At 38.8% G+C, this 25,650-nt stretch overlaps 1 long non-coding RNA gene across 2 annotated transcripts; it reads right to left on the bottom strand.

Annotated features, from left to right (window-relative positions):
• Positions 1 to 7,291: 7,291 nt before the first annotated feature.
• On the bottom strand, positions 7,292 to 22,544 carry LOC126071148 (uncharacterized). Of its 2 annotated transcripts, XR_007516331.1 has the most exons (4): positions 21,959 to 22,544; positions 21,181 to 21,353; positions 8,629 to 8,754; positions 7,292 to 7,519 (listed from the first exon to the last, which is right to left on the bottom strand). It is a non-coding gene; the product is annotated as an uncharacterized LOC126071148 (long non-coding RNA). The 2 variants fall into 2 exon arrangements; XR_007516330.1 differs by lacking the exon at positions 7,292 to 7,519 and having other exon boundaries at positions 8,039 to 8,754.
• Positions 22,545 to 25,650: the final 3,106 nt, after the last annotated feature.

The raw sequence follows: 25,650 nt of genomic DNA on the forward strand, positions 1-25,650 counted from the left end.
AGCTGGTAAGAATTTAGGGACCTTAGCTATACAGCCACAAGGATATAATTTTATCAACCACCTGAATGAGCTTGGAAGCAGATTATTCCCCAGTCAAGCCTCCAAAATAAGAACATAGTTCAAAGACACCTTGACTGTAGCCTTGTAATGAGAGCATGAGCAGGGGACCCAACCAGGCTGTGCTCAGACTTCTAGCCTACAAAAACTTTGAAATAATAAATGCATGTTGTTTTAAGCCACTATGTTTATGGCAATTTGTTACACAGCAATAAAAACTATGAAACCCTGTAGACTCTTTTAAACCCTAATTGCTTGTAAAAGTGCCCACCTCTCTCTATTAAGAGCTAGTACACTCCCATTAGTGAAGACGCTGTAAAGGCCTCACCCTGCAAGACAGCAGATGGCCCCTCAGGAACTTCCTGACAGGGGTTCACTGCCAGCATAACCCAGCTGGAGGGAGCTGAGCCTGATAACAGAGGAAAGAGATTATACCCAAAGGAGCTGCAAAAATGAGCTAGTTTGTACCAGCTGAATTCAAAGGAGTACCCCTGAGATTGAATTTTGAGGTTGCTTGATCAAGCAGGGAAGAATGTAAATCTAAATAAGCAAGAACTAATTGACTTGGGTGTCGTTTTATGGAAAAGGATTTAATACCCTACCAAGGACGCTAGGGGATGGGGCAAACTCATTGTTAGATGTCTCTTAGTAGCTTGGGAGAAAGTGAAGGCCTGTGCCAAACAAAGTGGAAATGCCTGAGTTCTCCTGACAGATAGTAGAGGAAAGAATTAAAAAAAAAAAAAAAAAAGCTCAGAGCAGTGGGCATGCTGGAAGACATATTTTATGTGAGATCAGTAGACCCACCAGAGGACTGTACTGCATGGGAGAGCCCAAAGGACACACCATTCATTAAGGCCATCAAGACTGTGTTTAGTGGTAGGGGCATTACTATCAACAAGAAGCTCAGTGGTGGCTTTCCTCTGTAGATCAGGGCTGATGGTAGAAGTGCTCATGGAGTTGGGCTCATTGATAGCAAGGGAAATGATAGGCCCTGAGCTCATTCCAGACCCATTGCCGTCGAGTAGATTCCAACTCCCAGTGACCCTATAGGACGGAGGAGAACTGCCCCATAGAGTTTCTAAGGAGCACCTGGTGGATTCGAATTGCCGACTTTTTGGTTAAAAGCCATAGCTCTTAACCACTATGCAACCAGCATTTTCCTTAGCCCATTAAACAAAAAAAAACCTAAACCCAGTGCTGTCGAGTTGATTCTGACTCATAGCGACCTTATAGGACAGAGGAGAACCACCCCGTAGAGTTTCCAAGGAGCACCAGGTGGATTCGAACTGCTGACCCTACAGTTAGCAGCCATAGCAGTTAACCACTACACCACCAGGTTTTCCCTTAACCCATTAGGAGGTGCTTAATTGACAGAAGCTAGGTGCTTAGCATCAACACACAGAAGGCAAAAATGGAGGTGCAGTAGTCTGAAGGCAATCACCCTTATAAAAAGTCCTGAACGCTTGCTCAGTTCCTGGATCTGAGCTAATTGTCCAAAATAAAACCCATTGACTAAAGACATGGGGGTTCTAGGAGGAAGAACACTGCCACAATGTAGCAAGTATAGACTAAAAATCCCACAGACCTGCTGGCAGATCCTATAGTTTTGGAGATATCAGTAATGTGTAATGATGTAGTGTGGAGTTTATGAGTCTTAGTGGGAGAATCATGACACAGGCTCCAGGGGTTCTGGAGCAAGGCTATGCCATCTACAAGAGAGCTTTGTATGCCTTCTAAGAAATGGTCACTGGTATGTTATTGGACCCTAATAGAAAAAGAACTCTTGTCTATGGTTAACAAGCGACCATGCATTCAGAACTGCACATTATAAACTGGGTTCTGTTGGGCCTCCTAAGTCATAAAGTTGAATGTGCATAGTAGGAGTCCATCCTAAGATGTACATGGTGTACCCTGGATCAAGCCTTAACAGGATCAGCGGTCATGAGTTAGATATAGGACAGAGTAGACCTGCCCCATAGAATTTCCAAGCAGTGCCTGGTGGATTCAAACAGCCAACCTTTTGGTTAGCAGCCATAGCTCTTAGCCACTACGCCACCAGCGTTTCCAGATGCATAAGTAGGTATCCCAAATTCCCATATCACCCACCATAGTTGTACCAGTGCCCCTTCCCCAGCTCACACCTATGGCCTTCTAGGAGTTCCACATACGGCCAGCTGAAGAGGAGGAAAAAGCTTGAATTTGGCATATGGGTAGGTGAGTTTGACATTTGGGTGTAAGCTAAACATTTATGGTAGCTGCATTATAGTGGAGAGGGAAAATCTTCCCAATGGGTGGAGCTGCAAGCAATATACCTGGCTATCTACTTTGTGTAGAAGGAGGATGGCCGGAGGTGAAAACATATAAAAATTCATAGTCAGTAACAAGTGGCCTCAGACTGGGAAAAAAGGGTGGTGGCTGTGGACTAGAGTATTTGAGACAAGGCAATCTGGAGTAGAAGTAGTAGAAGGAAGAACATATAGGAGACAACACAAAGTTTGAAGATGTTTGCATCATACGTCAGTGCTTACGAGAAATCATCTACCACTGAAGAGGTATCGAATAACCAAGTAGATAAAATAACTTGGTCAGTTGACTTTGGCTAGCCTATACTGTACTAGCTATAAATAGTTTGCAGGCGCATACAATCTGATTATATAACCAAAGGGTGCTTTATGTATTAATTTGAAATTACAGAAACATTTATCTATAACGTTTTTTAGCATTATGTCCATAATCTACTGCAGAAGTTGTACAGAAGCAAAATTCAAATGCATCATATTATGTCATGAACTGTGTCATTTGTGTTTATAGGTATCATATTTAAAGAAAGGCATACTCTTTCTGGAATCCATCTGTGATCATTCAAAAGTTGAACAATAAAGAATCCAAGTGAAAAAGTATTTTATATAGCTTTCAGCTGCACCACTGTCACTTCCAAGAGAAAAAAGAGTGTTTTTCATTTGTATAAAATCATCTTCGAAGGCAAATACATACAGATATTGGTACAGGCACGGGGGGTGTATAGATTGGTCTTCTACTGCTTCTGGGTTGGCAACTGGAGTAATCTGTGACAATGAACTGAAACGAGAACATGTCATAATAGAGAGATTACAGCTAAGTTTACACTGGTATGCAATGCAGAAAACACAGGGAGCGTTAACAATGCTGACCTCATAGCTTTTGCATTTGTCTAGCAATAATGAAGTATTTAAGTCACATGGCAATTTCGGAGTTATATGTATGTTTTTTGGATAACACTTTCTTTAGGGATTATTTTATGTGCTTGTAAAGGATGTGTATTTTAGACATCTCTTTACAAAAGAAGATGCAAAAAGAGTTGTTTCTATTCAAGCTAAAGCTTGTATCAGGCTTTAGAAAAATAAACTGTACATGGATGGGTTGTTTTTTCCATGCATGCTTTCTTGTCAAGGACTCTACCCACAAACCACAGCCCTGGCTGAGTGGCTGTGGATATTGAATGGCACCATGTGACCTTTCATTTTGTGGCTAAAGCCACATCTCTGGTTCTCACGTCTCGCTCTTCACCTTGTTCTGGAGTTTCAACTGTCTGCTGAAAATTTCACCTGAAAGAGTCTAGACTTATCTCAAGTGTGTTCTTTAAACCCTACCAGTTTATCTGCTGAACTTTCGGTTTCTCTTCCCAGAAAAAAAACAAGTCCAAACTTAGGTAGGGAGAGGCTTTATTCAAAAAGAATTATTGCAAGGGGGGAAGAGACTATTGCAATAGTGGGAATACTCTGACAGTAACACCAGCAAGCATCTCAACAGTTGGAAAAAAAAGAAGTTTTCTCTTATAGTTATTAGTTCCCTTCGAGAAGGCTGGGACTCTTTGGAAGAAAGCCTGTCTTCAGAGGCCCTCTGGGTGGGTTCAGACCACTGACTTTTCAGATAGTAGTAAAGTGCTTAACCGTTACACCACATAGGAACACCTTCTTTTGTAGAGATGAGAATGAAAAGGTGAGGTATGGCAAAGGAGCCTTGGTGGTGCAATGGTTAAGTGCTTAGCTGCTATCTGAAAGGTGGTTTGAACCCACCAGCAGCTTCCTGGGAGAAAAGACCTGGTGATTTGCTCCTGTAAAGATTACCCATTGCCATCGAGTCCATTCCAACTCATAGCAACTCTATAGGACAGAGTTCTACCTCCCCATAATGCTTCCAAGTAAAGATTTACAGTCTTGGAAATCCTATGGGAATAGTTCTACTCTGTCCTACAGGGTCGCTCTGAATTGGAATTGACTCAATGGTAGTGAGTTTGGTTTGGGTTTGGGAATTATAATGGAAGCGGAGTGCCACATCTTTCTTCCGCAGAGCGGCTGGTAGGTTGGAACTACAGATGTTTAGGTTAGCAGTCAAGTGCTTAGCCACTATATATACCACCAGGGCTCCTTTCCCTTGGAAACTATATGGGGCAATTCTACTCTGTCCTGTAGGATCCCTATGAGTTGGAATCAACTCAACTGCACACAACAACAATAACAGGTGTGGCAAAGTAGGATGAGGGTGGTATGATCAGAGAGTAAATCAGAGAGTATTTTACCCTGAGGCCAGCCTATGACCAGGACAGACTATTAAGGAAGGATTGTTTGTTGGCTCAGACTGAAGGTGGGCCAAAGTTCAGGGACTTACGGGGAAAGAGAGAAGCTTAACCAGTTTGGTTAACAAGCATTTTGTTTTGATTGATCAGTGGGGACAAACAGCTAATAGTTTATGAGGCAAAGAATGGGAATTTGGATAGTCTGTATCGTAGGTAAACAAGAGGCTTTGTCATAGGTAAACAAGGGGTATCTTTGAATCTTATCCAAGTCATGGAAAAGCGGTTTTTTGCAATAAGCCATTTTCTAGAACACAAAAGGATGGGGGGTGGAGGGTGTCTTAATCGTTACTGTTTTCTAGGATCACAGGATGCAGATAAAGTTCAACATTGTCACCATGTTGTCAGCTATTCTGTCCAGTTTATTCTTCCTTCATAACATCTCTCACATGTATCTCCTTCAGTTCATGTCCGTTGTCACATATGTACCCCCAAGTAGCTTAAATACTACTTAAGCTGGTTAATCCTCATTGCAATCAATTCTGTATTGCCCTGTTAAAATCATCTCTTTTCCCATCTCCACTCCAAGCTCAAATACCTGGTTCAGGGATAATTCTCCGACATACACTGTAATGCCTCTCAAGTAACAAGCATTCATGTATTTGTTTAATAAATGTGTTCTTGCTGTCCAAACTCCATAGTTTCAAGAATCCCCACATTTTGGCCTTTACATCTCTTCAACCCTATCTTCTCTTACTTCCATAAGTGAGTCCTTTGTTCCAACCCAATTTCTTTACTCACTGTTTCCCAAACAATATGGGCTCATCTCCATTCCATTGAACAAACTGTGTGTCTAAAATGCTCTCTGCTTCCCTCTTTGCTTATCTAAACTCCACCTTCTCTGTGAGCCTTCTTGGACTTCTCCATTCCTCAGGATTGCTCTCTCTGAATTCTTGTAGCACATATTGTAGGCACATTTTATGTCTTGTATGCAGTTCTCATTTGGATCCCAGCACAGACCACCTGGGATTTTATTTATTTTCTATTATTCCACGTCCTTTCAAAAACTATACCATGGTCTTTTGAAAACAGGCAAATGTAATATAATTTTATTTTGAGGTCACAAGGACTAGCATGTGAAAAAGGTATATAAACTTTTCAGTGTTGCTATAGATTTTCTTTTAATCTGTATACTCATCATAGTCAAGTCTGTTGAATAAAAAGAAGATGGGAAAAAATAGTTACTAATTCTGAAGCTTTTCTGATCAACCCAATAACTTAAATATCCTTGAAATTGTAGAGGTAGTGTTGTCCATATGGAGTCTCTTGGGGGTACAAACAATTAACACACTTGGCTGTTAACTGAAAGGTTAGAGGTTCGAGCCCACCCAAAGATGCCTGGGAAGAAAGTCCTGATGACCTACTTCCAAAAAATCAGCCATCAACAATTTTATGGAACAGAGTTCTGCTCTGAAATACATGGCGTCACCATTAGTTGGAACTGACTTGATGGCAACTATTTGGCTGTTGTGCATATTCTTCTGTCTGTAGCCAGAATTACAGAGAAACCGAGGTTCACTTGCTGTTTTTCAACAGGGAATCTGTGAATTTTCACTTATTTGTCCTAATCCAAGCTTTCTTCACTTCAGTCTCGAGTCAACAAAGGCTCACATCTCTTACCGCAGAACTGAGCAAAAATGCACGCATCGACATACTGAGTGGCCCTTGCCTTTTCCAAACAAAGAAGGAACCATGCCCCAAACATCATTTAATCAAAACAACAGAACACAATGTGCAGTTACCTGGCAGTTTTTCAATTCTTAATTTGGCATATCTTTTTCTACTACCTGCATGTCAATATGTAACTGAAGAGTAAATTTGGACATTCTTTGTATTTCTCATTTTGTGGTGAACAGAAAAAAAATAAAATAAGACTCCAGTCTCACAAATCAAGGATACGCAATTCAGTATTCATTTAATAGAGACATGCCTTGGGCAGAAATGGACTTTTTGTGAGAAAACACAGATTTTTTTTATCAAATGTGGAAGTGACTGCTGGGAGTTTACTAAGCTTTTGGACAAATAGGTTTTGGGGCACAAGAGTACCCTTGTTTTAAAGAAGTTTCTATGCTCCAGGCTTGACTGATCAATAACACTGAAAAACTAGGATGTTATAAAGCTGAATTTTAAAGTGCACAGCACCTAATCTGTGAATAAAGAGGAACGTGTTTGGAAATAAAGATGAAGGGAATGGTGAAAACTTACTTCTCCGCAAAGCTTTATCTGATAAATTTCAAATTTCCTTGTAGATTCCATATTATTTTTGCTTACTGCCAGTGGAAATACATTTTTATAGATCTTGCTGTGCCAAATATAATCTTCTAGTGGTTCCATAGTCCTACACCTGAGTTAATGATTTCTCTCAATAGTACTTTCAACCATTTACAGGTTTGTGGACGAATACAAATTTAAAAATGCTCAGTAGAAATTTTTTTTTAAATTAACGTCTATCAACTCAAGGGATAACAAAAATATGTACTGATATAATAGTCTATAAAATGACAGTGACTGAAAAGCTCAATTATTTTTACTTTCCTAATCCTGTCTCTTGAATTCATTGTTGAGCATTATATTGAACTGGTAATAAATCAGACTCGTGGAAAGAATGAAGATGTGAACGCACTTTAAATATTTGTTTATTTTCAAATTTGACAGGTATTTCATAGAGTCTGGTATCTGAAGATTGTACTTGGACCAAAGCTGAATTCAGGATTGAGCCAATGAACACTTTTTTGTAGTAGAGCAAAAACACAGAAGAATATCTGTTTTTTTAGTCAGGGCCTTCGACTCCAACCACTGGAGGTTCCAGTGTCTTCCTTGTTGAACAGGATTGTCTTTGAAGGAAAGTACCTAGAAACAAACCAGAGGCATGTATATTGAGGAAGGCTTTCTGGGAGATTTCTCACATGCAATAAAGGGTTGTGTTATGGCAGCAATGTGGTGTATGCTTACAGTGTAGAGGAAGTTCAGAAAAGATGCCAGAAATGAGGAAGTGCAGAAGAGGTACCAATGGAGGGAGTTTTCCATCTTAAGAGTCCGCAGACATTGGGCCAGGGAGGAGAGTGGCCAGGAGACAGTGACAAAAGCAGTGAGCAGGGAACAAATTTCATATCACCAAGGGGGAGGAGCCAGGACTCTAAACAAAGGGAATGTAAACAGTTCCCAAGAATGATGTCTCTAGAGCTGAGGTGAGTGCTGAACCCTCATATTGGGATTCTGCATACACTCACTATTTTTCTGTTTTGATCCTGTGGTTTTCAGGACCCTTCATGAGAAGCAGGTTTGCTTTGGAAATGAATTGTTACAAGTCTTTGGTTGGGAGTCTGATGAACATCTGACTAGTTCCAAAGAAGTTAAATTTAACCCAAGTTTTAGAGTGAAAGAAAGATGAAGAAAAAGAAAGAGGTGGAAGCAGCATTTTACCTAGTGCTGTAAGTTTCTGTAGGTGCAGTAAGTTTTTGACACCAGAAACATAATATCTAATTCAGGAAATGTCATTTATTCAACAATTATATTTTGAGCATTTCCTAAGTGCCAATTATCTGTTAGGTATTAAAGTCATAAAGACAAATAGGACATGGTTTCTGCCCTCAAGCAACTCACATCATAATGAGGGACACAAAAAATGACAATACAGCATGCTACATTCTCTGATGGAGATACTGAAAGTAGTCTGGGAGAGGAGGTGAGGCAAACCTAATCCCTGTTAGGGGCAAGGAGGAAGTGTCAGAAAATATTTTCAAAGAAGTAGTCCCTGAGCTAAATCAACATTCCAAATATACTGTGGCAAGTATATTAAATCTGTGATATTCAAAGGTGAGTTAGTATCGGGTCTTGAATGTCAGACGGGAAATTTGATTTGATGAAAACGGGAGATAATGTAAAGTGCTTCTAGGCTATCAGATGAAAGAAGACTGGAGGCTGGGTAAGCTAGTGATTTGTTTTGTCAACAACTTAACTGTGAGACAATGGAGAACTGAATCCATCACGACAGTTATGGACAAAAGCACACATTATTGGGATGTGAGGTTGGACTCTGAGTTGTCTCATGTGTATCCTCCTCAGGAATGGTCATCAGATTGGAACTAGAGGAGAGAAGAAAGCCACAAATCAATTAGCAAGAGCACCTGAATAACTTGTTCAAAGTCTTTTTCTATGAAATTTTCTTAAGATGTAAATACAGGTTTTGAAAGAGACGTGGAAATAGATGTAAACAGAAAACGCTGTTGCCCTTGAGCTGATTCTGACTCATAGTGACCCTGTAGGATAGAAGAGAACTGCCCTATAGGGTTTCCAAGGAGAGGCTGGTGTATTCGAACTGCTGACCTTTTGGTTCACAGGCGTAGCTCTTAACCACTGCCCCACCAGGGCCCCAGTGACCCTACAGAAGGAGGTAAAGGTTGGTTTCCACAAGGAGGTACTAGTTAGTGTCCACTTATATGTCCATTTATATGTCTTTGTTTAAAAGTTTTATTGTTGTTTTTTCAGTATTATGACAATGCTCTAAGAGAAGATAGTAACAACTATGTTTATGAAAGGACTGGCACCAAAGAATGAGGTATGACCAGGAGAAACTGGTCAGTTAAAATCATTCTTAATACATCAAGTAATAGTAAAAATTATTTTCATACCAAGTTATCTTTAGAAGAAAGTGTCATGTAGCACTTAGTCCTATTATGAGAATTTAGCCAACTCCAAAGAATTTATCATGATAAAAGTCATGGAGAAAAGACAGAAGAAAACATTTAATGAGCACCTATGATATACCAGACATTGCTCCAGGCACTCTACAAAAACAAAGGTATTTCCTGAATTAGAATGTTATACGTATCACATTTTATCATTGTAGTTGGGAAGTTTAATAGATAGAATGACAGTAGTTCATCCCAGCACAGAAGAATATAGCATATACAATTTTGAAAAAATAAATTTAGAGTTGAAAAGGCAAATGTTATGAAACAATTAAAAATTTTTAGGCAATAGGTTGTAAATGGCATATTCTTGATTATATGCATTTTCTACCTTTGTTTATATGTCATCATATTTACTGATACCTTTGCTGTAGGTTCAGGCCCTATGAGGATGGTAAATCAGAAGCTACATTCTGGGAGACCATTTGCACATTTTTTTTCAGGGATAGACCTCAAATCCATCATTGCCACAAGAAAATTAACAAACCAGACATTCTACAGATCTCAGGTCACGATATTCGTCTCCATATATGAAGGGTAGCATGCAGTTGCACAAATATAAGTGAAAACCAATATTCTCCTTTCTTAAACATTCTAATTTATCTCTGAGTTATCTTTTTTGAAGTGTTAATGATTTGAGGTTAAAAAAAAAAAAAGATAGGAGCTGAGTAAAAACCTACTTAGAACAAAATAAATTACCCTTTGATATCCAGTGCAGCAACCTAGTATTTGAGAAAAACAGAACTCCACAAAAGCTTAATATATTCAGAAATTGACAAAGTGTGACCCATTTACCGAAGCAGAAAATGCACTGCAGGTTTTCAGTGTTTTGTTTTGTTTTTTTCCTCCAACAGCAGATAAATCATATTTACTAACAAAAGAGCTGCTTCTAGACGTTGTTATTTGGGGAAATAGAAGGAAAGAAACAGACAAAAATGAGAGTTTTGACTTGGAAAGTTACTCCCAAAGTAAAATGTGGCTGCTTTTAAAATATTTTGTAGCAATGTTAAAATATGGGAAACATTTGATGAATTTATGTAAAGAAAAATAGTAGCTACTGTAGGCTCCTTCAGACCCTTTACATACTGTGAGGATAAGGATATGGAATAGTTCATAAAAGTCATGCACTCATGTTGCCATTTTTCATAGAAAACTTCTAAGATTTTTATCAGGATTTTAAATATACTGAAAAAAGAATAACCAAACCAAACTCCTTGCTATCGAGTGGGTTCTGACTCAGAGTACAACTGCCCCACAGGGTTTCCAAGGAGTGCCCGGAGAATTTGAATTTCTGACCTCTTGGCTGGCAGCAGTAGCACTTAACCACTATGCCACCAGGGTTTCCAAGCAACAGGAAAATACAGAACCCTTAATGCTGGCGTAGGTATTCTCCTGAATGCTCATCTCTATAGTAGCACTTTTTACATTTTTCTCCACATAGAGATTTGAATTTCTCTCATCTACTAGAACATCAACTCCTTGAAAATGGAGAGCACGGTTTTGCAGGCTGTCATGTCCCCAGTCCCTCCCTGCCACTTAGCACCTAATAAATAACAAATGCTTGCTGAATGAAAGACTGAGAAAACAAAACTAGAGCCCATGGGCAATTCATTTTTAAAAGAGTATGTATTATTGTGGAAACCCTGGTGGTATAGTGGTTAAGAGATACAGCTGCCAACCAGAAGGCCAGCAGCTTGAATCCACCAGGCACTCCTTGGGAACCCTATGGAGCAGTTCTACTCTCTCCTATAGGATCACTATGAGTCAGAATCAACTCGATGGCAAACTTTTTTTAAAAATACTAATGTATAAATTGAGATTTTTCTTATATCATCAAGCATTTAAAATAGAACTATATGTTCACTGACTATATTTGAATACCTTATGCTCCCCCCTCCAAAAAAAAAAGACATAAAAGAAATTAATTTATACCATTTAGCAGTTTTATAAAATACCACAAAAGCATGTCATTAATATTACCCTATAAATTCCAGGTGGTGAATGTTATATTGAATGTTATATATATAAATTCCAGGTAGTGAATGTTATATTGATAAACCAGGAAAATGACTGAAAGATTTCACTTCTCAACCACATTTTTAGATTTCACACTAATCCATGCTTTAATCCAAAGTAGGAGTTGGGACTAAAATTAAGTTTTCTACAAATCTAGGTGTTTTGTCTTTTTATTTTAGGTGTTTTGTCTTTTTATTTTAGGTGTTTTGTCTTTTTATTTAGTTTAATATAAATTTAAACTTATATAAAAGGATTTAAAAAGGTTTTCACATGCAATTCTTTTATTCATTAATGTGACTAGAATGAGTTGTGTTCACACAGCTGCTGATCAAATTAAGAAAAAAAAAATTGAAAATAGCTTTAGGGACACTTGAAAACCACTTCCAGTGGAAAGCCACAAGGACAGAAATGATCAATAACGGTAGCCATTTGGTTTCATTCGTTTCTTTTCACAAACACACTCACAGCTCACTAAAAGCATTCTTGAAGGACTGGGATGGATTTCAATTCTCTGGTGACTGACAGAAATAGAGCCTTTGATAAAACCTGGAAAGGGCTGCATCACTCCCCACCATATTTCCCCTTCCCTCATCTTTAGAACTTTCTGAGTTAGATGTTTATGTTTAGCTCAGAAAAGTCTGTCAGGCTTATACAGACTGACAAGTAGTTGAGTGGTACGGATTAGCAAAATTCTGGCCAACATTCTTAATGCAATTTATTTTAGGAAAACATCCCAAAACAGTGAGTCAATTTGAAATAAGTCTGGTAAATATAGGAATAAAGGGCTCAAGAAAAAAATAAGCATTGAGCTAGATTATTCATTTTATTAATATTTGATAGCATCATTTCCACTTCTGTACTCACTGCCCTAGTTCAAACAAGCATTAATTTGTATCTAATAAAGTGTCATTAATACTTATTTTTTTTTAATAAAGTGTCATTAATACTATGATACTTTAAAATTGACTTTGATAAATGAACATCTGGATTATTACAGCAGCCTATTAATTGGTCTCGCTTATTCAAGTTTCTTCCAATCCTTATCTATTTCTAACTGGCAGAAAAAAAAAATCTCTCTTGATTTTCCACCATATTTAGCTTTTGCTTATTTTAAAAAAATTCCTGTGTCTGAGGTTAAATTTTCTCTACCAATTTTCCTGGATTCTCATCTCTTACTATCTAGTTAATTTCTTATTACTTCACTATATTTAAATTTTTCAAAAAGTACATTTAAATATCTGGTGTCTACCAAATATATTCATAAACTATATTTAAAATGTAATTTTAAATTTAAAATTTGCTTAAAATGTAAGTTTATGATTTTCTAAAATAAATATAAGACCCCATTGTCAGAAGAAGAAGAGAAACTCTGTGATTTCAGAAAATGCCCCTTTCTTGCATCCAAATCAGAGAAGATACTTGGGCAAGAGTGGAAGGAAGATGTAAGGGTAAAGGGGGGTGGGGTATGACTGACAGATCCTTCCTCTTTGACAGTGTCTTCATTTTCTAATTTTAATAATATATGGAGGTTTTAGTATTCAAAGAGATAGCAAATCTTTTCAGAACAAAAGAACATTGTAGTTACTGACCAAGAGTAAACTTATTAAGTGTACATTTTAGCCCTTAGATGGTGTTCTCTAGAGTTCTATCTGGTGTTGTGGCTGCATATCATATGAACTTGAATTATGCCCTGGCCCAATATTTCATGTTGCAAATGGGGGAAATGAAGATAAACTTAGAACTCCAAAAAGGTAGGGGAGAGATGGGAAGACTTTCGAAAGTCTGTTTAGGTCCTGAGAACCTCAATGTGAACAAGCATTAATTTTAGAGGTCTTCATTCAACAGGGAAGTACCGATTGAGCACCTTTTCTGTGCCAAGACTTAGAATTGAAATCTACCATCTTTCATTAAAAATATTATTTAAAAACCTAGATTCATGGTTTCTATACCTCTGGGGAATTATTTTTAGGAATAATGCTGTGTTTGCCTTCACAATTTTGCTTTATTGGTTGCAACTCTCCACCTCATGGAGCCCCAATCAGCCACCAATCAGTTCAATCATGGAATGTCAACTTTATTATGAGAAAACAATTTCAAAAACAATGTACAAGTCAAACATAGAAGCAAGTAATTGGTCTATATTTTCACTTATTCTTCCTCTCGCATCCCATGTTGGGAAATACAATTCTCATAGACACAGTCCTTCAATTCCTCCCAAACTATGACTAAAACGGGCTTTCTTATTTCCCTCAAATCACTTTGCCCAGAACTGCCATATGGACATTTCCAAGAAGATGCTTTATTCGTTTCACTTACATAGTCAAATAGCTTCCTTACAAAATGACAAACATTCTCTATTTGATATTCAAGGACCATGAACTGCCAAAAGAATAAACAAATCCATCTTGGAAGAAGTACAACCAGAATGCTCCTTAGAAGCGAGGATGGTGAGACTTCTCTCACGTACTTTGGACATGTTATCAGGAGGGATCAGTCCCTGAAGGACATCTTGCTTGGTGAAGTATAAGGTCAGCGGAAAAAGAGAAGGACCCACAATGAGATGGATTGACACAGTGGCTGCAACAATGGGCTCAAGCACAACGACTGTGTGGATGGCGCAGGACTGGCAGTGTATCCTTCTGTTGTGCATAGGGTCACTATGAGTCAGAACCTATTCCACAGCATCAAAAAAACAGCTATAATTTGATTGCTTTGTACTCTCAGGTTTTTCTCTACTAATCACCTTCCAAGCACTGAATGTTATATGACTTCTGAACCTAATTTATACATATGCACTTGCCTTCCCATCTCTCATTTAGCCACTTTTTCTTTATATTCTCTGCTCCTGAAATACTTTCCTGTTTCTCATCATTCAAACTATTTCAGTACTTCTCATATCAGTACCCTTCTCTCACCACCCACCCATGAACTTTCCTGATTTTCCCAACTGAAAATTATCATTGTAAGTGAAATGTATATAGGACTTTCCATCTGTCCAGTGATTCAAAACTGGAGGCAATTTTAGCCCCAGGCCCCAGGGGACATTTGGCAGTATCTGGGATATTTTTGGTTGTCACAGCTGGGGAACTGCTATTGGCATCTAGTGGGTAGAGGCCAGGGATGCTGCTAAACACCCCACAATATGCAGGAGAACTCCCCACACCTAAGAGTTACTCAGTTCAAAATTTTAATAGTGCTGAGAAATTGTTGAGAAATACTCATCAAATCCAATCCGACATCCCTATTCCAATCCTGCCCATCATTTCAATTATATATGTATGTGTTTTATCACCTGTACTAGAATACAAAAAAGAGCCCTGGTAGTACAATGGTTAAGTGCTCAGCTGCTAACCAAAAGATCAGAGGTTTGAGCCCACCAGAGGCTCCTAGGGAGAAAAGACATGGCGATCTGCTCACCCTAAAGATTGTTGTCGTTATTGTTAGGTGCCTTTAAAGATTACAACGTAGGAAACACTGTGGGCCGGTACTACTCTGTCCTATAGGATTGCTATGAGTTGCAATTGACTCAATGGCACACAACAACAGGAATCCCACTCTCTGGAATATCAGCGCTACATTTTACATACAATTTTAATCCCTCAAAGCCTAGCACAATGTCTGGCATATGTGGACACTCAAAAATATTAAAAAACCTATATGATATGGATTATCTGGTGTTATGGATTAAACTGTATCCCTCCAAAATATGTGTTGCACCCCTATATCTGTGGTTATAATCCCATTTGCGAATGTGTTTTCTTATGTTGTTATTTTAATGAGACAATATTAGTGTAGGGTGTGTATTGACTCAATCTCTTTTGAGATATAAAAGGGGCAGTTTAAGCAAGGAAGCAAAGAAGCAGAGATGGGGGAAGATAGATGAAAGACTACATGAAAACCACCAAGGAGGCAAGGAATAGAAGCTGAAGAGACAAGGACATCCCCTGAGAGCTGACAGAGACAGAAAGTTTTTCCCTAGCACCGGCACCCTGAATTCAGACTTCTAGCTTCCTAATCTGTGAGAAGGAAACCCTGGTGGTATAGTGGTTAAGAGCTACAGTTGTTAACCAAAAGGTCAGCAGTTTGAATCCACCAGGTGCTCCTTGGAAACTCTGTGGGGCAGTTCTATTTTGTCCTATAGGTTCGCTATGAGTCGGAATCACTCGATGGCAATGGGTTTGGTTTTTTTTTTTTAAACCTGTGAGGAAACACATTTCCGTTGGTTAAAGCTACCCACTTGTGGTATAGGAGCACTAGATAACTAAGACACCTGGATTGTCATTTATCAAAGAATGAGCATGCAAGAAGAAAAAAATTACCAATAAAGCTACATTAAGTTCAAGTATATTATCTTTGATGACTTCGATAATCCAGCTGCCACCAAGGCTCCTTTAATGATGAAAATTAGCATTGTGCTGATAAAGAGAGAATTTATTGGTCAATATATATTTATAGTTAATAGGCAGAAAAACAGACATATTACAAACATCACTGTAATTTCAAAGTAGATGAAAAGTTTAGAATTGGAGGTTTATAGGGCCAGTGTGCTCATCTCTACTAAAGCCCTCTTGTCTGTCCTAAGGTTGAGTTGTTGTTGTTTTATAATGTGGCACAAACAGTTAATCCTTGCTTTATGAAGGTCTCTCAGCTGTTGTGTAGTGAGTGCTGGTTAAATCGGTTCCAATTTGTTTGCATTCCTCTAAGTGGGGCATCTAGCGGTTGGGTAAAATAAAATGTTAAATTATCTTGCTAATTTGTTATATATATTTGAAAATGATTGCTATTTGAATACATAAACAATTTTTTTAAATTCCTGTACAAAATGAGCTGATGGATTTTGCTTACTAATGGAATATCTATTTTACATAAACTAGTGGCTCCCTGCTCTAGAGGACAGTGTTCAAATTGTTTAGCCTGTCATTCAGTAGCCTCCCAAATTCACCCCTTCCCATGTTTTAGACTTAGCTATCACACAAATGTCCTGCCTCAGCTTCGGGGTGCTATTTATAACCCCTTGAGTATGTCTCTTACTCCCCCATTGGGTTTTATGTCTTTTTTTCCCCTGAAAAACCTTTAATCCTAGAATTTACTTTCTCTTTCTACCCCTTCCAAACCCAACTGTCTCATAACATGTTGGCCAGTCTACACCATCCATCTCACATGCCAGCTCCTCCAAGAAGACTCCACTCTTCATCCAAACCATGCCTCTGTCTTTGAAATGACAGCACCCTCTGTCACTCATTGTATTTATGCTTGTGCATTACTATTATTCTTTTTTTTGCAGATTGTACACTCTTGGAAGCAAGGGCAATGATTTATGGGTATCTTTAGATTACACTCAGCACCGAGTATACTGTCTTGCACATAGTAATTGTTAATTATACAGTGGTTGAATGAATGTTGAGAGAATGATGATTTTGCTTTAGAAGTAGAAAATGGTATGAAAACCTGCTTATAAAATATGAAATGAAATTTGTTTTCCAACAAATAAATGTCAAGAGAAAAATGAAGAGAGGACTCTTACAGAATAAAAGAGACTTAAAAGATATTAGAACTATAAACAGTGCGTGGACCTTGTTTTGGATCCAGATTTGAACAAACTAACTGTAAAAGGGCACCTTTGAAACAACAGAACAAACAGATGGCCACATTTGGGAAAATATCAGTAATTATTAAAGCAGAGTGAAGGGCACATGGTGTTTGTTATACTCTATGTCCCTACTTCAGTGTAAGCTTTACTATTTCCATAAAAAGTTTATACATATTTATGTATATATGTATACATATATAAAACATGATGACATGAAGTACTGTAAGGCAGATTTTTACAGTAAGTGAATAATCTTTCCGTCATTTAAGATATTAACTATAAGAGACTCTAGCCCTTGAATGACTTCTCATTTTACAATGTTTAACCTGTGTCTGTACATGGTCTGTCTGAGATTCAAATCCAGGCCCGCCTGAAGTCAAACGTAGCCTCTCTTCTATAATTAAATGTGCCTGGCAAGCCCTAGTGTTTTGAGAAGATACCTCGAGGGATACCTCAGAAGATAGGAAAGACTAAAGCAGATGATATTTCCCTTCCTACTCCCTACTTCAACAACAAAGGCTTCCCTTTTGTTTGTTTTATGCGATGGTATTTTTAAGTTTTACTTTGAATACCTGGAGGTGGGACTCACTTTCTTATTTGCCATCATTTCCTTCATTACCTATTGTTCTATACTAAAGGATTTCACATACTTAAATTACTTGCTCGAAGGCATTTAAATATATAACCTTTCACTTAACAAAAACACCTTAAAAATAAAAATTAGAAGTTGCATTTACTTCCTCAAAGTAGGCATGTCATAAGTCTATGAACCTGTTTAAACAATGTCATTGTGCTTTAACACATATATTATAATCCACTTGTGTAATTGTTCTTATAATCCATTTCTAAGTCTCACAAGAAAATTAATCTCATTACTTTGTTTTTGTTAGCTGCTGTCAAGATGCCCTCTGACTCATGGTGACCCCATGCACAAAGGACCCAAACCCTGCCAGGTCCCGCACCATTCCCTTGATGAGTTTATCAGTGGTGAGGTGGACCACTGCGATCCAGAGGACTTTCATTGGCTGATTTTTGGAAGTAGACTACCAGGCTTTTCTTCCCAGTTATCTTCACCTGGAAGCACTGCTGAAACCTGTTCAGCATCATAGCAACACACAAGCCTCCCCTGACAGATGGTGGTAGCTGCTCATGAGGTACTTTGGCTGGGAATCAAATCCAGGTCTTCTGCACAGAAGGCGAGATTCTACCACTGAGCCCCCACTGTTCCTATCTCTTTACTAAACCAAAAGAAAAACCCAAAACCTTTGCCTTGGGGTTGATGCCGACTCATGGTGATCCCGTGTGCTACAGAGTAGAATTGCTCTATAGGAGTTTCTTGGTTGAAATTTTTATGGAAGCAGATTATAGTACCACTGGGTGGGTACTATAGCTTATTAATCAAATGCAAACCGTTTGCAACACCCAGGGACTCAATTTCTTTACTAGATAGTCTCTATTCCAACTTGCTCCAAATAGTTTTGGTTCTTTCCAGAAATCTTTTCACCCTGAAAGGATGACACCATTGTGAGATTACTTAAAAGTTGGTCTACTAAGCAGGAGAAAGATGTAAAACAAAATTCAAATTCACACACACACACACACACACACACAAAGACCAGGCTTCTGGTCTGACAGACTAGAGAAACCCAGAGGGTATGGCCCCCAGACACCCTTTAAACTCAGTACTGAAGTCACTCCTGAGGTTCACCCTTTAGCCAAAGATTTGAGTAGTCTATGAAGCTTTAATATAGACAGATGGATAACCTAAGGATATTCCAGGTCAATATTTCCCAAAGCTTTCCCTGAACTGTTTGCCCTGCAAGATGCTATTGTCTGTGGGAGTATGGGGGCAGTGGAGAAGTAGTATTCATGTATGTTGGGAAAGCTACATGTCCTCTCGGATATTTATGGAACATAACAGCACATTAAAGACTCAGACATATTTGCTGGGGCGGGGGGAGGAATGTTTAACTTTATGTTTCCAACTTATTTGATAATGGATCTCCCTTATTTTCTTTTTTGTAACCTTTAATAACAACCCCAATTTGAGATTATTTTCCAGCTTAAGTAGAACCCTCAAATTAGGTTGCTTATTGTGATGGTGGTTAAAAACAAACCAAAACAAAGTGGGATTGCCGTTGAGGCTACTCCAAATTATAGCAGCCCTACAGGATAGGGTACAATTGTCCCCTGGCAGTACTCTTTTACAGAAGCAGACTGCCACATCTTTCTGCCACGGAGCACTGATGGTGGTAAAAAATATTCCTTCCAATTAACACACACATTTATGTGCCTTGAACAGTGCTTTTTTTCAGCACTGCTCTGAATATGTGCCTGTACTTTCACTCGATTTTTAATTTATGAGTTGCATAACTACAAAAAAAAAATTTTTTTTTTTTTTTTTAGCGAGGTGTTTATTCTTTCTGAGCCTCAGTCTCCTTATTTGTAAAATATGGGTAAAGCGATACAAAGATACCACTTTAACTATTCATAAGGTAGAGCCCTGGTAGCACTGTGGTTAAGAGCTACGGCTGCTAACTAAAAGGTCGGCAGTTCAAATCCACCAGCCACTCCTTGGGAACCCTGTGGGGCAGTTGTATTCTGTCCTATAGACTCACTCTGAGTTGGAATTGACCTGATGGCAATGGATTTTTTTTTTTTTAATTCATAAGGTTGCTTGAGAGGATTAAATGAGTTACAAAGTATGTAGAGCCATGTTCAGTCACACAAGGGTGTGATCTTGGACAATCTGAGTAGACCAACAAGAAAACGTTAGTATTTCTACCCAGTGACGATCTTTACTTGTGATAGTTTTATCTGATACCAGTTTACCATGGGGAAGAAAGTAAATCTAGAGATGGCCTAACACAGGAATATTTAAATGTGCCCCGAACGGAGGTATTTCTTTCTATGGTGAGCACTAAATAAATTCCCAGAGCACCAAGGGCCTTAAAACAGTTTGCCTCTAGAGCCCTTGGCTCCCAGATCTAAACGATAAGGCAGATCCCAGCAGGGACAGATAAACCTACTAGCCTTCCTTCTGTGTTGCTTTTGTGTATGTTTTCCTTCTGATAGGTTAAAAAAAAAAAAAATAGAACTCTATCTCACCTTTAAAGGATCATTTATTACACAAGAAAACAAAACAAAAATGTATATGGGTTTTATATTGGTTGTGCAAAATACACGGCATTAGGTATTATGGAAGGATACCTCAATACATGTTATTGATTTGCCCATTATTAAGACAAAAAAAAAAAAAAAAACCACTGCTGTCGAGTGGATTCCAACTCATAGCAACCATAAAGGACAGAGCAGAACTGCCCCACAGGGTTTCCAAGCAGCACCTGGTGGATTCAAACTGTCAACCTTTTGGTTAGCAGCTGTAGCTCTTAACCACTATGCCACCAGGGTCTCCCATTAAGAAGGTTGACATTATTCTGGTTTCTTGAATTTATAAAGTTGTGAAGAATGTGGCCCTTGTAATTTGGCTTTTGCACATGTTCAGAAAAGTCCCTGTGGTTCCTTCAACACCCACACCACCACCTTACCTCCAGGAAAATAGATAAATAAAAAACACATGACCACTTTTTAATACTCCTTAATAACTAGTTCCAGTTGACTATCAATATACAAGTTTAAATGTCTTCATTTAACCAGACACTATTCAGTAGAAAGTTTTAATTTTTTTTCCACATTAGAAGATTTACCTTTTTATTTTCAGAGTATTTGATCCCTAGACCCTGAATTAAAGGAAACTAAAAAAAAAAAAAAAAAATTTTTTTTTTTAAAAGCCTGGAAAGAGCCCAGCATTTCAAACGAGCTTGGAAAATGGTAAATAGATGCAAGTCGAACAAAAATAAAGACCGTTTATGCAAGCGTATACTCAAAATGAGGAGTCTGGGTTGCACGCGTGGCTTACAATCAACTGCTAATCTAAAGGCTAGCAGTTCTAATCCACCCAGCGGCTCCTCGGAGAAAAGACCTGACAAACAGTTTCCCTAAAGGTTACAGCCAAGAAAACTGTATGGAGCAGTTCTACTCGGTAACACATGGTGGAGCCATGAGTCAGCATCAACTTGATGGCAAACAACAACATACTCAATATTTTAAGATGATTTTTATTTTTCCAAAGGACTTTTAGGACAATATTGATGTTATAGCATAGCTAGAATGCCTAGTCCCGGTGGCGCAATGGTTAAGTGCTCACTACTAACCAAAAGGTTGGAGGTTCGAAAACACCGGTGGGTCCACTGGAGAAAAGACCTTGCAATCTTCTCCTGTAAGGATTACAGCCTTGGAAACCCCATGGAGCAGTTCTCCTCTGTCCTACAGGATCACTGTAAGTTGGAATTGGCTGGAAGGTACACAACACATCTTCTCCATTAACCTATGCAACCAGAAAAGTATGTTAAACATTTGGACTCTTTGTCTCTTTTAATCAGGAAATAACAAGCAGAAAATGAATACATATGGTACGAATTTAAGCAAACAACATCTATCCTCTTTATGACCTTTACTGATGATTCTACGGATAAAATGAGACCACTGAAGAATGGCTGTGGAAGTGATCTGTAAGTGGTAAATCATTAGGACAATACGTTTACTGATAGGAACAATAATACATTGATGTGCAGGGATTTTCAGACTCAGGTTTACAATTTTACTTGTGTTATATCTCAAAAGAGGGACCAACCTCAGTCAATATTTTCACAAGCAGATAATAAGTCAATAAAACATGTTTAGGCAAGTTAATATGTAATTATCTGCACTTATAATTTTTTTTATAATTATATAAATACAAAACGCTAAAATATTTGTTAATCATTTCTTCCTGCCATAGAAATTAATTCTGTCCAGTCATTACCATATTTTTACGAAAATAACACGTGTTATTTTTTTTGCATGCTGTGCAACCCCTTGCTCGTTATTTTCATAAGTGCGCTAAACCAATATTTTTTTTTACATGTTACTTTCATTTCTTTTCCTTCTTACTTTTTAATTTTTTTGGTCCACTGGATTTAACGTTAAGTCTTCGTCTTGGAGCCTACTAAAAAAGTAGGCATGGTTCCCAGCAGCAGGACCTCACCAGCCTACTCTCAAGTTTCGACATCAGCCCCTCCCGCGGCAGGATTCTGTTGCCCGATTAGGGTCACAATTCCTTCCTTGCTCTGCAAACCGCTTTCTTCAAAGTGGGAAGAAATCATTTCTTCTGCCCCGGAAACAGCCCAGGCCAGCGCTGCCAGCCCCAGCCCAGGAGGTGCACGGGTCTGCGCATTCTGCTCTGCCGTCAGGCTGGCTGGCCGCCAAACTCGAGGGGTTTGAGTCTTCTGCCCGCACAGACAGGGCAGGCCTGAGAGCCACAGGGCGCAGAGGGGCCGCGCGTCCTTAGCTCCGAGATGGGTCTGGGTCCACCTAGCCGCCCCGGGCCGGCGCGGTGCTGGGCCAGTGCACGCCCGCGCCGACACCGTCCTGCTGCCCGGCTTCACGTGGGGCCGCCACCGCGAGACCCCGACACACGGCGGGAACGGCGCCCGCCCGCCCGCGGAACCAGCCCAAGCTCGGCTTTGCCAGCCCTGCGCAGCCCTGGCGCGACGTACCGGGGTGCAGATTGGCTACAGGGAACTCCGCCGCTCCCAGGCCCAGCCGCGAGCTGCCCCAGGGCAAACGCACAGTTTCAATAGTTTATTATGAGTCGGAATTGACTCAAGGGAAGTAGTAACTGACTCCATGGGAACTCCCCCCCCCGCGGGGGTGGTACTACCAAACTCGATCCATGACTTCTTGATTATGCCTTATACTTTTATTATACAAATATGATCAACAGTTACATTTCCAGACTATTGAAAGAGGGTGCAATTCACTTACGGAAATGTCACAAGACATGCACGTTATATGCTTGGACGTTCTAAGCCGGAACTTTTTGCTTAACTTCGTCGTTTCCGTGTGTTACATATGAAAAAAAAAAATTTTTTTTTGAGCACGTGTTATTTACGTGGGCACAGTATTTGCGGAAAAAATACGGAGGTTGTGACACAGTTTTCTTTTAATCAATTCTAATTTGCACTTATTAAAGTTTAAATTTTGAAATCATGATGCTTCTTACGATCAATAGCCAAAAAAATTCTGATTATTTACATTTCATACTAAAAAACGTTCATTAAATATATAGCATGCCTTACGACCAAATTTGTCTCACAGTTAATGAAGTAGAGGGCATTCTACCACCACATGTCTAGAGATCTTGTGTGGATATAAGTTTATATTACTCAGTTACTTCCATGATCCTTTATTCATTCCACCTACGTATTTTTTTGCTATGAAGTACTTATGAATGCTTATTCTAGTCGTTAAAATGCCATGATGTAGCTGTCACGGACTCTCTAAAGTTAGTTTTTTTTCCAAAGGCCAGATTGTGAATATGAACATGTATCTGAGTGAAAATATATACATATGTGTGTGTATATATATATATATAATACACATATACATATGTATGAGAGTGATGATTTAACTCAGCCATTACATACCTAGAGCATATTTGCTCCCTTAAATGAAAATCAGACAAAAAATAACAGCACCAAAGTCACAAAAAGGGGTTCTATAAAGAACAGAAAATTGTCTCAGAGATGACTCAGGTTTAGCTCTTAGACAGCTTGACCTCTGATGATAGTAGTATTTTTTCTTTACTTTAAATTTTTTTTCCAAAATAAAGAATCAAAACCAAATTACTATAATAATAAGACACTTTAAGCTGATCCTCAGGATCATGCCATCTTGAGTTTTTATGGAACTAGCTGCCTTTCTAATTACTTGAAATATTTTCACATTATACATTATCTACAAGTATAGTTCCTGTGGTACAATACGTGTGAGTTCAATACCCCAATATCTTTAGGTAAGAGTACAATCTAACTTCTGACTAAGAAGGATAGAAGGATAGGAGGGATAGAAGATGTCCTAACCTTCCCCAGCCACCTGAAGTCCTCTGTGACCACATTGTCATCACTACCTTTTACTACATCCATTGCATAAGATCAGGCTGTTTAATTAATTCATTCATTTTTTCATTCATTCCTTCAGAAAATATTTATATAGCACTCTATGATAGATGCTGTGCTAGACCCCACAAATTTAGAGATGAACATATGTCTGCCTTCAAGAATAGCCTCAAGTGGAGACAGACACATAACCAGATGCTTTCAATAACATGTAGTATAGCAATAACGTAGAAAAATTACATGAGCATGGTAGAGGGCATCATCCTAACACAGTCTGGCTGGGTAGAGGAGAGGGAGGTGGGGTGATGTCCTAAAAGAGCAAGTGTCTGGCTTGAGTGCACACAGTAAATAGGAATTGACCAAGAGATTATATTTACATGCTTTCCCTCTTTACTAGGTCTCGAATTTTGTAACTCCTCTGGGTGGTACAATTGGTTAAAATGCTCCATAGCTAACCAAAAGGCTGACGATTCGAGTCCACCTAGAAGCACTTTGGGAGAAAGTCTTGGTGATCTACTTCCAAAAAATCAGCCACTGGGAACCCCCTGGAGTACAGTTGTACTCTGCAACACATGGGGTCGCCACGAGTCTTAGGGGACTCCATGGTAACTGGTTCAGTTAGGAAAGGAGATAGGGTCTCCTGGTTTATTTCCACATTCCTCCCTAAGGAGTCCCTTCTATTCTTGTGGCCTTACTTCCAACTCTATGCTAATTATTTCCAAATAGACATCTCCAGGGCAGACTTTTTCGTTGAGCTTTGCGTCAGGATAATCAAATGCCTGTTTAATATCTCCATTGGGGTGTCCCAGAAGTATCATGAAATTGACCTGATCAAGACAGAATTCCTGGTATTTTCCCTCCTCAGTAAATGGAGCGACGATTCAATGCTGGATGCAGAAGCCTTCACACACCCAATCTAATCTATCATCAAATTCTGTTAGCTCTACTTCCTCAGCATCTCTCATATCCAGTTCTCTAACCTCTAATGTCAACTCGCAAGTCTAAACTGCAAGTTATCGCTTGCTTGGTTGTCTTCTTATTTTACTCTTACTTCCTTCCTAGAAATTCTGTACATGGCAACCAGGGTTATCTTTGAAACATGTGTTAGATCATAGTAAGTCCTTCTTTAAATGTCTTTTAACAGTGTTCTTTTTCACATACAGAACATCCAAACTAGAAGGCCCTCGTGATCTGGCCTATGCTTGCCCCTCCAAACTCTTCTCACACTATTCTCCCCTTGCCCATCAGTGTCCAGCTACAGACACAGTGGCTTGTGCATGTTCTTTTCCAAACCGAGGCTTTTATTCTGCTATTCTTTCTGCTGAAATGTGCCACTCTCTCAGCTCTTTGAACTCCTCATTCCTTTTCTTTCTTAAAGTATTGCATAAATCGCCTCTTCCTCAGAGAGGTCTTCTGGAATTGGTCTAACACAGTTTTCAACACTTCTACCCCCAACCCTGTCACTCTCAATCCTCCCTGTATATGTGGCATAACAATTACCTCAATTTTTAATTATTTTAAATGATGTGTTTTGTTTATTGCCCCTAACCCCTTGTAACCTCTAGGCTTCATGAATACCAAGATTTTGTCTATCTTGTTCAGTTTTTTTTTTTTTTAATTTATTTACCTAATATCTAGCACAGTTTCTGGCTTATAATCAAAACTAAGTAAATATATGTTAAATGA

Source organism: Elephas maximus, chromosome 1 (assembly GCF_024166365.1).
Source record: "Elephas maximus indicus isolate mEleMax1 chromosome 1, mEleMax1 primary haplotype, whole genome shotgun sequence".
NCBI lineage: Eukaryota > Metazoa > Chordata > Mammalia > Proboscidea > Elephantidae > Elephas > Elephas maximus.